At 51.9% G+C, this 15119-nt stretch overlaps 1 pseudogene; it reads left to right on the top strand.

Moving 5' to 3' along the window:
* LOC129735136 (hydrocephalus-inducing protein homolog) overlaps positions 1-15119 on the top strand; it is a 94003-nt pseudogene that overhangs the window by 18401 nt on the left and 60483 nt on the right.

Genomic DNA, 15119 nt, shown 5'->3' on the forward strand with positions numbered 1-15119 from the left:
GGGAGAGGTGACCTGTGTCAAAGCTCTGTGGAGAAGGCCCAAAAGAGGAAAAAGGTGAAGTGGTTCAAGGCTGGATGTAAGGGTTTGGATTCAGAGGTGCTGGTGCTGACTTCTTTATTGGCTAATGCTGATGCCAAAACGGCACAGAGTAACAGCTCAGAGACTAATTTTGTCTTTAAGCAGCAAAGGTATTTATTTCGTGCAACACTGGGGAGCTACCGATTTGCACCGGACAAACTAGCTCCGAAGTTTTCGGTGAAAAGTCGGGTAATTTATACAGTTTTTGTGAGAGGTTACAACATCTTTACATACATATTCATTTGATTTTGACATCTAATCATTCTATTCATAATAGGTGGGATCTAGGTGGAGTAAACCTTTCAACTTTCTTTGTTCAATGATCTTCTGACTCATGGTTTTCCTTTAACATCCTCAGTGGAACCTTTCCTAATTATTCAGAGTACACGCCTTTACCTTTTCTAATCATTCAGAGCACATTCCTCTACTTTAACGTGGTCAGTGGGAGGGAATAGGCCCTGCCATCTCTCTCTTACCTCAACACAAAGAGAGCATCACCCAGAGCACAGTACCAAACACATCCTGACTAATCTTTTTAAGACCTTGCTCTGTTTCAATGCCAGGCAAAGCTCTCAGGGCCTCTGTCTTCATGCACCTAAACCCATTAATTTCACTGAAGTGATGCGATGCCCGAATGCATTAGCTTGCTTTGCAAGTGCTCTGGGATCCTCTGCTGGATGGCAGTGTAGGCAACGGAGCAGCCAGTTTGCTTATCCCTGCCGGTGCAAAAGGGAAGATAAACAAGTGATGCTGGTAACCTGCAGCTGAAGCCCGGCTGCTTCTCCGCTTCCCAGCGAAGCACTGCAGTGGGTGCTCCTTCATCTCCATCCGTCTCCCCCGAGCACCTCTACGGGCAACAAAGCCATCTGAGGGTGTTGGTGGGGTTGTCCATTAGTCGTGGCTGTAGCCTTGAGCCAGGAGGCTCCCCTGAGGGCTGCTAGCTTTCAAACCCCTCTTCTTAGCTTGTGAGTGTGGCGTAAAAGTACCTGCCGTGCCAGTGCAGGAGTGATAACCTGATCTGCTTGGGACCCCGTGGCTTGGGGTCAGCCCCTTGCTGAGCTGCTGCTGCTCTTCCTCCCCCAGTGCGTTGCTGCTCCTGCACTTACATGACAGTCTCTGCAAATATGTTGTTTGTTAAATGATCTGCTTGGTTTGTGTCTCCCCATGGCTGCAGGCGCTGTCGCAGGCTGCAGAAGCAGGAGGAGAATGAGAGGAATTCTTTTCTCAAGCAGCGCGCGGTGGACCCCACGCTCCAAGAACGCCTTGCCCTTCTCTCCCGTGCCTTCCAGAACCAGAGGGCAAAGGTGCAGGAAGACTCTATGCTTTTCTCTGATGATATTTTTGCCATTGAGCCAGTGGTAAGTGGTAGCTGGGAACCTCCCTTCCTCCTCCTCCTCCTCCTCCTCCTCTTCCTCCTCCCTGAATGAGGTTGCTTGGCAGATCCCCACATCAGTGTCTTGATGTGCCGAGAGGGAAGACATGATGTTTGTAGTGAGGCTGGGAGAGATTGTTGCAAAAAGCATTTCTAAACTGCGAGCTCCGGGCAGGCGCTGAGAGCCTGCCTAAAGCTGAGCTCTGCTGCAAGGGCTGTAAATTAAGGGCACTTCCTAAGTGTCCTGACAGTGTTCCGAGGTATCGATGATTATATATAAGGGCACTCCTTACACGTAGCGTATGGGGATTAACCATGAGTATTAGTTCACATACTGAAGAATGAAAAGGTCCTCTATGGAAAGGAGGGCAAGTTCAGCCCAAGTTTAATTGCGGCAAGACCAATCCCTTCATATAATCTGGACTTAGACCGTGCCTGAATCTCCCTCCCAGCATCGTCTGTGACCTGCACGCAAGGCTGGCGGGTTTAAACAGACTTTTTTGAGTTCTGTTGCACGCTTAGAGAAAACTTTTTGCTTTTGTATTTATGCAAACAAAACCTCATGTCCTTCAATTAACTAGAGCCCTGATTCTGAGTATTTGTGTGGTCTGAGATGACGAGTGCCTGCTGTCTGAGCAGTGTAAAATCCCTTCTCATCTTGGAGCAAACCCTAGAATAATCTTAGCCTCTTCTTTCTTGTAAAATAGGTGAAACTATTGTTTTATTATTTATTTTTAAGGAAGGGGATCGTGTTCTCTTCTTGGTTGCTCCTATAGCCCGTACAAGGCTGAGAGCCCCCCATGTCAGCACAGCTGCAGTTTCACACCGCCGCAGCTGAGAGCAGCGTGATGTGACCAAGAGCCTGTGTCGGAGCAGCAGGGCTGTAGCAGGGAGTGGGAGCTGATCAGCTGAACATGAAGAGCATCCTGCAGTGTGTCAGCTGGTTTTGGAGCGTGTCCCAGGGCTCCTGCTGCGGTACAGCCGACTATACCTCCATAACGAGCTTAACCTGCTCTTGGGCTCCTGAAGTGCATTAGGGTGAGGTCCAGCAGCCTGGCTGCCCACTGAGTCCTGGTGCTCCCTGTAGCGCTGTACGGACCCAGAGTGTAGCCTGGCCTCACGCCTTGAGTGGAAACCTTTCCTAAATGGCTGTGTTGATGTTATAGTTTGCTCTAGGACTGAGCGTAAGTGGGCTGCTGCAGGAGCCTCTCCCCTTCTGTCCTGTCCAGCATTATCAATCTTGTGATTCCCATTAATTCCATGATCTATGGAACAATGAGTTTCACATTCAGAGTTTTGCTCGTGTCTGTCTTCCCCCCCGGCATATGGGTGTCTTCACATCAAATGTTAGTATTTTTTCCTCTTTATCAAGTGTAAAATCTAAGAATGCACTGCCGCCGACTTCCACAACTTTCTCCCTGGTGACAGCCCTGTAACTTTTAGCTTGGGCAGGCCCCTTCTGGCAGCGCCGTGTAAATCTGCTGGAGGGGCCCCGCCAGAGCCTGGACCTTGCTGCCTCGGACCTTCTGGCCAAAAGCGGCTGCTGCTCTTCCCACCTATCACCCTGGGAGCACCCTATAGAAAGAATCAAACCCTTGGAAGAAGCGGCTGGAGGTTCCCAGAGGTTAGGAGGCCGCTGGAGGGACGATAGCCTTGGAAAGGCTCTCTGGGCAGGGTGGCTTTGCAGGGTTTGTGCAGCAGCTTTGCTGTGTAAGCGGGCCGGTAGCTGCCAGGTGTTGCTCTCTGTGGAAGCTGCAGCGGGTTATTTCAGCCTGTATGGGGTTAACTTGTGGATGAAAATAATAACAAAAAAGGAGGCAGTGATTTTGGAATTAGCATGTGACCATGAACATTCCGAGCAGCCATCCAAGCCTGTGGGAGACAAGCTGTTGTGTAAGTCTGGCTTTCTGAGCGTGTCTCCGATTTGATTTATCGGAGATGTCGGCTGTATTTCTGTCACAGATGTGCTGGCCTTGGAGTTCATCGAATCCCAAAGTCAGCTAAACTCACTCAGCTGGAAAAGCGCGCTGTTGTTAGCAGATACGTATTCACCAGGCCAACGGTTCTTTTTAATTTTCTTCCTTTCCCGCTTAGCTTCGTTTTTGCTTATGAATTGTGTTACACTTGCTTCCATTAACGGGAGATGTATTGCCTCTGTCAGCCTCTGAGTAATAACCAAACTGCCCCGAAGCGTCCACAGGGCCAATATATCTGATGGCGGCACATAAAATAGACCAGTGAGTACCACTGGCTTGTGATCCAGCAGAGACGAGCAGCAAAAGAGTATTTTGCTAGATAGTTGACCTGAAAGACTGATACTGCTGCCTTAGGCTGCCAGAAGCTTGTTTTCTGGCCTCAGTGGAAGGAGAGATTTGGTTTGAAGGCTCAGGATGCGCTCTCCTTCCCCGCTTGGTGCCCCTCTAAGATGAAGACCTCAAGCATCGTCACTACTCTCAGCATTTCATTAACGTCCTTCCTCAGCACAGCAGCAGCGATGGTTTGTGTGGCGGGTGGTGCTGGTAAGCCTGGCAAGGCACAGTTTGTCGCGCAGGAGCCGAGCGAGGGCTGTCAGCAGCTCTCTGGGCAGAGGGCCCCAGCAGCTGGAGGATCTAAGGGCACCACTGGGCAGCTCAGCCCACGCAGCGCCCTTTAAGGAGGAGCGCAGAACGCCGGTGAGCCGGGGTGTGTGTTCAGCTACAGCTGTCAGGCTGGAAGCAAATGCAAGCAGCTGCCTAATGCACGCCCCCCCCCCCCCCCCACCCCCCCAGGGACTGCCGGCCCAGGGTGAGACCACTGAATTCAGTCTGTTAAACATACAGCGAGCAGCTGGGTGAGGAGCGCTGGTGAGTTATTAGACTCTAATTAGCCAAGCCAGGGAAATCCGTCATCTGAGTGTTTCTTCTCAGTGGCTCGGCTTAGGCAAGCTCCAGGTGTCGTAGCAGGGCTTATGTTGTTCGGAGCAGCACCCCAAAGGCTTTTATTCCTGTAAATTCAAGATTACTCTCTGGACGCTTTTGAGTCTGTGCAGCATCCCAGCAGGACCCGAGGGATCTGCTATCTCGTACGCTGACTGTGGGTTGCAGGCTGGTGTCCCCAGTTTGCTTCCTCAAGCGAGTGTGTTATCATCTAGTAATGCTTCATCTTCCTCCAGTTGCTTGCTGGGTAGAAACACAAAGTCCGTTTGATCTGGCAAAGTGTTTTCTCTAGGTTTTGAGAAAAATCCAGGTGACTTTATTGTTTCTTCTGTGTTCTTACGCTTGGTTTGTTGGAGTTGGAAACGGTTCTCTCTACCTGTTCTTCCCTCTGAGCAGGCTGTGCATTAGGGAATCATTGTAGCTGCAGCCCAGTAACTCAGCATGTCATAGCTCTTTAATTTTTGTGGGGGCTGGCCTCTGAGCTCTATGTGCTAAGTTGATGGGAAGTATTATAGTTGTTTAATATTTATGCTGTGGCAGTGCTGGAGGCTCCACTCAGTTCAAGATTCCCCTGGACAAAGCACGGAGAATACCCAGCAGCAAGCAGAATCAAGCTTTGTGCATAGAAAAATAACTGTTCTTTTTGTGGTCTTCCCAATTTTTTTCATTGCTTTAAAATATTATTACGGTTGTCAGAGATGCATATATTTATGCCAACAAATGGATGAAGAAGCATTTGTAGTGCTGGGGACTGAGGGGAATATCAGTGGTGCCTTTGTTGAAACCGGTCGCAAGAAGCAAGAGCCTTTAGAAGCCAGGGATGTCTCTGAAAACACATGACGAGGCTCCCTGGGACTGAGCACCAGTGCCAGGACTCTGAGAGAGGGGGAGAGAATGAAGACCCTGAGGAAGCAGCGGTTGCGCACACACTGGTACCATGGGCCGGAGTTAAATCCCGGAGCAAGAGCCTGGCAAGGAAAAGAGCTTGCTGGTTGCAGTAGGTGTGGAGCTGTAAGCAAATGCCATCTCTTCTTGTTTGAGCCTGTGTTCAGGGAAACAGGGATGTACGCACCTTGCAGAGAGGACTGGGCTGCATGTGACTCTCAGCTCCCTTCTCAGGTCATCCATCAGCTGGAAGAGCCTGCGAGCTGGCTCAGTGCTGGCGGCACAGGGCAGGAGGAGCCTGGTCTTCACTGCTCCCCAGGAGGGCTTGTTCTGCTTGGTGCCGAGTGCCCTGACTCACCAGAATCCATTAAAGAGTTACATGCACGTACAGGTTGAGGGTATAAGAGGCAGCACGTTTGTAACGAAGAGTGGAAAAATCCCTTTGACTTGCTGACTCTCTTCTGATCTGGGTAAAACATTCCCATGGCCATAGGGAGACAGGGATGCAAGGGAAGGGTTGGAGGAAAAGGTGCCTTGTGCTTAGATCAGCTGGTACTTCTGAAGAAATGCTTGATTTGCTGAAGCCAGCCAGTTGGGTTCCTTTATTAGAACCCTAATTAAGAAAAAAAAAAAAAAGCCTTTACCAGGTGCTAGTAAAGGTAAGGGACTGACATTTTTTGCAGCTGCTTCCAAAGTCTTACAAACCTGGATAAGTGCTGTTTGCTTCTTGCTCTTCATTGGTGCTCTAAATAAAGGCTTACAGGGCTGTGGTTGAAAACAAGAAATGTAGTGTTTGAGGATAAATGGTTTGTTGTCTGCTTCTGTTTTAGGAGGGAGATGTCTGGCCAAATTCTTCAATTGAAATTAAGGTGATCTTCAAACCCCGAGAAGCCCGAGTCTATCAACAAACAGCCTACTGCGACATCTCAGGTACGGCTCCTTTCTCCTCCTCCTGCCACCCACCGCAAAGGCAGGGCACAAATACTCTTCCAGCCCCCTTGGTCCCCGTGGACTTGCTAGGAAGGGCCGGTGGTCAGCAGGGCAGCGCCGGCACCTTCCTGCTGTCCCTGTGGCTTCCAGCTGGTCTGTGCAGAGCCAGGGCTTAGGATGCCTGGCTCTGACCACTGATGGCTCTAGAGCAGCCAAAGCAGCGAGGGGATAAGCCTTCCTACCAGGCATTTGCTCTGCTGCAAGGTGTTTGTAAAGGCCAGAGAGCTACACCGCAGAAGAGCTTTGGTGGACGAGCACTGAGCCCCTGTAGACCTGCAAGATGAGCCTTGGATCCATGGATGCACTGTCAGGCTCCTGAGGCGGTAGGAGCTGAGTGAAACGTGCCCCCTGCCCCTGGGTCACCTCCCGCTCTCCAGGCGCTGCCAGACCGTAGGTGGCTGAGCCCCGCTGAGCGCAGGGTGTCTGTGAAAGTACCAGGCGTGTGCCGCTCTCCCTGCGTGGGACCAGTCACCTCGTGGCTCGAAGTCCGTGCTGCATCTGCGTAGTGTTGTACAGGGCTCGCTGCCCTCAGCAGGGTGAGCTCCCTGCCCAGGAAGCACAGTGCGAGCAGTCTGCTAGACAAGCTTTATGCTCCTCCTGGCTGACAGAAGTGCTGTCACGGCTTTTGCTGGGAGCGGTTATCACTGACCCACCGCGTTACGCTGCCTTTGCCCTTACAGAGGTGTGACGGCTTTGCTGTGCTGGCACGGGGCAGGGAATGCTTGCAGCAAGCTCCGTGGTTCAGGTTACCTTGTCCTTCCTCTCCGTCTGTGTGGTGCTGCTTGAGGTGGTTTTCAAGAGCGGGAGGTCCCTGTCAGATTTCCATCCAGGGAAATGATTTTCCCCATCTAAGAGGAAGGAGGTGCGAGGCCAGTGGTCCCCAGCAGCCAGGCTCCCGTTCTGGAGGGTGCTGAGATCACTAACCCAGCTGCTTTGATCCCGTCCTTACTGCTCCAAGCTGACGGATGCAAAGGCCATGAAACAGCTTTTTATTGATACGGTAACTGCGCAGGGTTCAGCAGGCTGCTGGGGTGCGGCTGTCAGCCGGCTGCTGGGCCTTGCTTGGGCTCTTCCTTCTCAGCTCCTGTGCGGTCATCTCTGATGGCAGCGATACAGACAGCAGGTTTTTATCTTTGGTTCTGTTTTGTGAGCTTTGTGCCTTCACTGAACGGATTTCAAAGCTTGTCTAAGTGCATGGGAAGGAATTCCGAAATTGTCTTTTATGCGCAGCATATCTTCTTCAGGGTGCAAAGTGATTGCTAAGTTATAAAGCAGCCCGAGGGCTCAGTTAGAAATGAGAAGCCAGCCCCGAAGTATATCTCCTGAGGGAAGAGAGGGGTCCTGTATCTTCTCGCGGAGCACCTAGTGCTGGTGCCACCCAGCCCGGAGTCAGGGACTGGCTCCGAGGCTGCCTGGAAAATCCAGGCGAACCGAAGGAATTCTGTACTGACATGGCAATCTCTCCCCAGGCCGTGAGACCAGGCTGCCCCTGCGCATCAAAGGGAGCGGCATAGGGCCCCAGCTGCGCTTCAGCTTTGACCAGCTGGACATCGGGAAGGTTTTTGTTGGATCAGCCCAGAGCTATGAGGTGAGCAGTGGGGTTTTCTGGGGTTGGGGTGGATCCTGATGGCTCCTGGGGCAGCGGTGAGCTTTGTGGGCCTGCGGGATTTCTGGCAATGCCGGCAGTTGTGAGCACGGAATATTTGACGTGAGTGAAATGTGGGAGTTTTTGCAGAATCTGGATAGTTTTGATGGGGTCTGAAGGGTGTGTCTGTTGTTCCCAAAGCCCCGATCCCTGCTTTTTGGCAACCTCCCTTTGAGACCAGCTGGGAGGCTTCATGCAGAAAAACCAGCCCTTGACACATGAAAGCAACACCGGGTCAAAAAGGTCAGGATCCAGAGGCTTTTGTTTCAGCCCTAGAATCACTGCACCCTGGTACCCTGGCGGTTAAAAAGCAGCTGGAACAAACGTGTTGTGTTCCAACTCGAGTCCGTTGCAAACACCTTTCAGTGAAGCGCATCCTCCTGGCTCCTGGCGCCGGAGGGAAGCCGGCCAGCCTCCCCGCACAGAGCTGCCCGCGCAGGCACCGGGAGCGCTTTCCCTGCTGACCAGCCTCCTGCCACCCTTCAGACCTGGTGCACCTCTGGCTCTGTGAACAGAGCAGAGCAGTTCTGGAAATGAAGCAGAGGAGCTTTCTACATGTTTCCCTCCCCCCACCCATGATGGCAAGTTTTCTGTCAAAAAAAACAAACCACCAAAACCCACACAAAGAAAAAAAACAACCCAAAAAAACCAAAAACCCCCCAAAAAACAAACCCCCAAACCCCCAAAAATCTAACCCCCCCAAAAAAATACAGCAACTGAAAGAGGTAGAAAATGAGGCAATACGTCGTGCCAGATGCTTTCAAAAGCTTGACTGTGGCAGGGAAGGACATGTTAAGGGGTTTTCTTACCAAAATCTTGTGCGCTCTATGCATTTTTAATGCTGATACTTTATGGAGTCTATTTATATAAATTATTTTTTTTCATTACTTGAGAAAATGTGAATGAGTAGATGATACTGTAGGTGCTGTATTGAGCAGCCAGACTGGAGGTGAACCTCAGCGCAGGATCCCTAAGTGCAATTTGTAACTAAGGTGTAAAACACATGAGTAGTTTTCCAGTTACCAGTGCAGAGTTGGAATAGGTGAATGTTTTCAACAGCAGCTGCAAAACTGGAAAATAAGGGCTGTATGTCTGCTTCTGTCTCAGTTTTTCTGACAGGTTTTGGGGGGACAGAAATTAGGGAAAAAACCTCCAGAGCCGGTAGTTGGGAGCGCAGAAATGGCAGGATGTCACCTGCAGCCATCGGAAACTGTAGGGCTTTGCTTTTGGGTAGGTCTGGTGACCAACAGTGTGCTGGTACTCACAGGCAGGTGTGGGCGCTCCTTGCTGAACGTGAAGAGAGCTGAATCTCACCAAGCGCCGCAGGATTGCGTCGCTTGTTGGAACAGTAAATAATGGTAAATTGGCAGATGATGGCTGTGAATATTTGTGAAAGAGAAATTCTTTAGACTAGGAGGAGCTGCTATGCACCTCACTCTCGCCCTTTCTTGACGTGTCTGGTTGAGCAAAGACAGAGAGACTCTCGGATGAAAGAAAAGAATAAAATGAGCCTCACTGACGTACCCTAGCAGAGTCGGGGAGTGCTGCTGAAGCTGGTTATAGGGCTGTCCCGAGGTATTTTCCACATCAGATGAGCTTGTTGGCGGCAATGGGAGCTGAATGTGTTTGCCCTTGGCGGGACTGGGCTCGTCTGGAGCAGAAGCAGTTAGGTGGCGATGCGCTAGTAATGCTGTGACCGCCCTTTGCTGCTCTTTGGGGCAGGTCTGCATCGCCTTGGTGATGCAAGTCCAAGCGGACTGCTCTGTGTCAGTGGAATAAGCCCAGGGTGACTCAGTTTCTGTGAAGTTATCGCTGTTCTGCATGCAAAAGCCCAAAGGCAGAACCTGTCCCGTTGTGTGTTCTTTAGCTTCAGCCAAGCAGCAACACGTGGCATCTTCTGCCTTTTATAGATGTCTAATTAGAGAAGAAATCAGCCTTCTGTAAGGAAGGAAGATTCCTCATGTATTTCCATTTTGATTTCTTGCTGCTGCAGGCGATCCTGTTTAACAAAGGAGTCATCGATGCCCCCTTCAGCTTGGTCCCTCCAGGGACGGCTCTGGGCTCCTGCTTCTCCTTCCACCCCCAGGAGGGCATCATTTCACCAGATGGCCTCCAAATGCTCCGGATCTCCTTCAGTTCCACCATCCTGGGGCCATTCACAGAAGAATTCCGGTTCAGTGTGGGTGGGTCCCCTGAGCCTGTGACCTTGACTGTCAGGTGAGGAGGGTTCTAGGAGCCTGGTGGGCACATCTGTAGCCATCTCTGGGTAATCATCTCCCACCTACCTCATTTGGTGATGGAGCAGAGAAAAAAGGGTGTCGTCTAATGTCTTAGTCGAGCACGAGGGTGACGGGTTGGTTTGAAACCCACTGTGGTGCTGAGACCAGCTTTTCCCTGTCCCGGTGGTAACAAAAGCTGAATGCTTTGCAGTTCTTTTTAACCAAGCCAGTTCCTCCTCTGCCTTTGTCCTTACAGGGGCTGTGTCATTGGACCAACTCTCCATTTCAATGTACCTTCCCTCCACTTCGGTGATGTCTCCTTTGGTGAGTGTGCCCTGGGCTTGGACCGCAGGTCGGGAGGTCTGTGCCTTACTGAAATGAAGCACTTGAAGAGCGTCTGTCGCTTGTGTTCCTCCACAGCAGCCTTCAGGGTGTTAAAAGCAGGGCTGCCGCTTGCTCAGGTGGTGTTTTACTGTCGTGAGAGCAAACAGGGCCAAAGGAATAGCAAGCCAGTATTTTTCTGGTGCCCTCAGAGCCTGCTCAGCCCCAGCCTCCCATACCTTGGCGACAGAATGATGGTGAAAGCCTTTGTCCCAGAAGGGCCCAGGGGTTGGGGCTGCAGGAGAAGGGCGTTGGAGCCACACGCTAGCCTGTGGCTGCTCAGGGCGAACGCTCCTGCTGCAAGGCGAGGACACCACTTACCCACTTGACCTTTAGTGTGAGATGTTGATTTGTGCCGTGAGGGCTCCTGGTTATCTAAGCCCAGGCAGTAGCTCTGTGTTGGGCACTGATGTCCCCAGAGATGTGGGCTCCTTCTCCTTCCCCAGCTGAAGCGCTGACGGAGCGGGTGGCTGAGCCCCAGTGTCTCCATTGAAATGCAGATTCTGATTCTCCTCACAAAAGGCTTTTTACTGACATGATCTAAAGTTTAAATGTGAAATCAATTGTGGATTGATTGAAGGGCCATTACCATTCTGCACCCTGGATGCCTCTGTGTTTTCATGATGTTTGTGGGCTTTTTAAAGTAAACTCATTACCTTCCCCGAGCCGCTTCCCCCTCTCCCTGCATCACCGCTCTGCCACTGCTGTGTTTCCTTTTGAATAAATAAACCCACAAGAAACGCACCAGGCAGGAATACGGTTGTGTAATAGGAGATTCATCCTACTTAATCTGATTTCGTTAACAAGGCCTTTTCAGCTGAAGGCAGCTATTGTATTTTTGCTTCTTGTAACTGTGCTGCTGACTGTTGTCTGCCTCTGGCGACTTCGGTCCCATTTGGGGCTGTGCAGTCTGTGTGTGTCCTTTCTGTGCCCCCCCCACCCCCCGGCCGGAGTAATTGCTGACGGTGGGCAATGCTCACTGCTGATGGACACGGAGAAACATCTGCTGTGCCTGCAGGTGGTTTTCCTCCCTGTCTGTATGCAAATAGCGCTTGGTAAGCAGGGCATGGGAGGTGTCTCCTTCTGGCAGAGCTGGTGTCCGCTCCAGAGCAAGCTGCGGGCTGGTGTCCTGCCTCTGCAGCACATCCCCTGCCACCCAGTGTGGTTGTATCACTGGTTTTCCATTAGGGAAAGCAAGTGTCAGAGCTAAAGTGATGTCAGGTGTTGCGGGCAGTAATCAAAGGCAGCGAGGATGTGATGTCCCCATTTGTTAGGTAAGGCGAGACACGTTCCTGCTCGTTTCTAAGGAAGCGTCAGGTTTCCTGCAGTGGGGTGGGCTGAGTTGTCCTGTGCTCAGTCGTCCTGTGCTCAGTCTGGTTGCCCCGAAACGGGAGCTGCCTTAGGGATCCTGCCTAGGGAAGCTGCATCAGAGTGCTGTGCATCATGTTGTAGTGCCCAGTTTCGTCCTTCCTTGTTATTGAAGAGAAGCTACAGCAAGGAAAATCTGCTACTTTCATATATTGAAAACCAGGGGAATGTTCATGGAGTTAATGGGGAATTTTACAGGCTGAATTTTCAGGATAAATGGTCTGTCTGGATGCACGCTCGTCAGTGAGAAAGAGTTGGGGCTGGTTTGGGGGCAGGTGAGAGGGCTCCTCACAGTTAGAGGGAGACTTCTGCTCTTCAGCACCAACACCGCTGCCCATTGCCAAGGAAGCAAGCTCGGCCGTCGAGAGAAAAGGCAACTTCAGTCACAACTCGCTCCTCCCCGAGCTTCTCAGTTACCTGCCGTGCACATTGACAAGAGCTCAACTCCAAGCAGGGTTTTATCCTAACAGGAGAGTCGCAGCAGGAATCGCAGCGTAACTGGGGACTTAACTGGTATTTGTCTCACCTTTCCAGGCTTTCCTCACACCCTGTCGTGTCGCCTCACTAACACCTCCTTGGTGCCTGTGACTTTCAACCTTCGCATTCCTGGCGATGGCTCAGGACAGCGCAGCATCACCAGTTTTACTCAGATTTCAGACAACGCTTGCCTGTCCTGGAGGAAGGGAGCCCAACATCACGTCGAGCCAATGGAATTTACCATAATGCCTTGCAAAGGCACCATCCGCTCCCAAGGAGCCCTGGATATCCAGGTATGGGATGAGCCCGGCCATACGTGCTTCAACAGGTGGAGCTGCAGCGCTGCTGGCTTTGGGCATAACCGAGTAAGAGATGGGCTTTTGTTAGCTGGGGGACTCTGGGATGGAGCAGCGTTTTGTTTCCAGAGTCGTAAGCCAAGGATCACGTATCGTGTGGTCAAGCACAGAAGCCGTGCGTGTGTTTCTGAGCTGCTTAGAGCGATTTGTTTGATTTGAAGGGGGCCGAGGAAGGGTGAGGACGGAAGGTGGCTGTTGAAAAGAGAGATGCCATTGCCTAAAGCAGTTTGCTTTTCTTCCCGGTCTTATTTTTCCTCTCCTGTTGAGCAGGATGAGTTGCATTCACTGCAGCGGGGGCTGAGAAAGCTCCAGCAGCCATGAACAAACTGCACAGCTTTTGCTGGGCCACGTTTTGCCCTCAGCTTCCCAGTGTAAAGCTGAACTCGTTCTGGGAAAGTCAACAGATCTCCCCTGGGTTCCCGCTATTGTAGTTGAGATGAAAAATTGGTCCCTTAATACAGTGGTGAGTAGACCATGAGTTGTGCTTTGATTTAGCTTACACGTGCCCTGGTGTGCAAGGTGTATTTCACAGGTGGGGTTTGTCAGCAGAGTTTTGTTACTGGGAAAGGCAGTGGTCCACACGTGGAGCAGCAGCAGAAGCAAGGCAAAACACTCCCTTTCCTTAGCGTGGAAGGAGAAGGGCAGGACACCACACGTGCATGGCTGATGGCTTCTGGGAGTGCTGAAGTATTTGACGCCGCTCTTCTCCTCTACCAGGTCACCCTGTGTTCCAACATGGTGAGGCAATACGAGCTGGCGCTGGTGCTGGACGTGGATGGTGTTGGCCAGGAGGTGTTGGCGCTGCCTCTCACAGCCAGGTACCGGCGCTTTCCTTGCAGCTGGCCACCTTTCCCCGCGTAGCCAGGCCCAGCACGCTGCCTGGCGTGTGGTGTGCTGGCTGCCGCCCCAAAGGAGAAATGGTGCTTCATGAGCTGGTTCTGCCCAGCTCGCTGTGAGCACAGCCGTGCTTTGCCAGCGGCCCTGTTGAGAAGCACCTGTGCTCCGTGCTCAGGGCCATGCCTTTCTTGCTCTGTTTTGAAGGCAACAGTGCTTATATTCCTTGTTGGCCTGTCGTCTGGGACTTGAGGAGTAACGAATCTGCAAAGGGCTGCCCCTGCTTCTCCCTGCAAGCGGTGGGCTTGTGTTGGGTTGGCCCAAAATGCAGCATTTGTTTGGAAGGCAGCGAGCAGCCTGCTGAAAGCTGGGGTCTGGCTCAGTTAATGAAGGCGTGTGCAAATGGGAAAGGGGCTTACGGCAGGACTGGTGGGGGGAAACTAAAGGGGAAACTCGTCCTTGGTGTGGCAGGTGAGCTCAGCTCTCTCTGGTTCTCTTGAGCATGAACGTTCCCAGACTTAAGCCAAAAGCTGCTCTTGCTGCAGCCACGCTCAATGGCGTTGCGCCGCAGCGGGTGCCAGTTTAATGACGAGAGGGACGCAGTTCGCTGGTGCTGTTCCCTCTCCCAGGCAGTCAGCCAGGCGGTGCCTGGGCTGCAATTTTGTAAAACGAGTGGGAATGGGAAAAGTCAGTGTGTGGGCTGGTGTGTGGAGGACCCAGGCAGCTGCAGGAGCTGGGAGAGGCTGGTCACCCACTGCGAGAGGCAGGCGGTGCTGGTGCCCTCCATCGCGGGGGCAAGCGGCTGAGGTTTCAGGCAGGGCGAGAGCGGTACGGGAGAGGAGGGAGTTGCTTTTACTGAGATGCTGGAGTCTTGTTTTTCTTGAGCTTTGGGGAGTGCTGGTCCTCAGCAGGAAGGCTCCCGCAGAGCTCGTGCCTTGCTGGGACTGTGGGAGGGTCCTTGCCGGCCTCCTGGGGCAAGGGAGGGGCAAAGCTTGATGAGAGAGCACTGGGGCAGGGCACTGGGCAGCCTCTGCCACGGGAGTCTGGGGCTGCCCCTCCTTTACAAGAGTCTGTTGATAAAAAAGAAGTTAGAGGTGATCGATTGCCGTAGAGGTAGGAAACGTCTATCTGGCAGAGACAAATGCCTTGTGTCTATTTCATGCTGTTTGGGGAGTGAACAACTTCTACATTCTCTGTGTCTCTAATTCCTTTTGGTCATCTCTTCACCCAGATGTGTGGTTCCTCCGCTGCACGTGCTCAGCCCTGTTCTGAGATTCGGACGGTGCTTTCTGAAATTCCCTTACGAGCGGACACTGACCCTTGTGAATGACAGTGATCTTCCAGGCTGCTATGGAGTCCTTCCTCAGGTTTGGCATTGCGTTCGCCTCCTGCCCTCCAACGTCGTTATCGAGGGGTTTATTAGGAAAAAAGGGGGTTTGGGGAAGACCTTGCTGTTTAGTGTTCAAACCTAAAGTTTTGCAGAGAACGGGAAGCTACCTGAATATGAACTTCAGGAGCAGTTTGAACTCTTTAGGAAGCAGTTTTGGTTCTAGTCTTTGGGGTGCTTTCATGCAGGAGAACTTTGAGGGTTGTGAAAAG

The sequence above is a fragment of the Falco cherrug genome, unplaced genomic scaffold, assembly GCF_023634085.1.
Source record: "Falco cherrug isolate bFalChe1 unplaced genomic scaffold, bFalChe1.pri scaffold_41, whole genome shotgun sequence".
NCBI lineage: Eukaryota > Metazoa > Chordata > Aves > Falconiformes > Falconidae > Falco > Falco cherrug.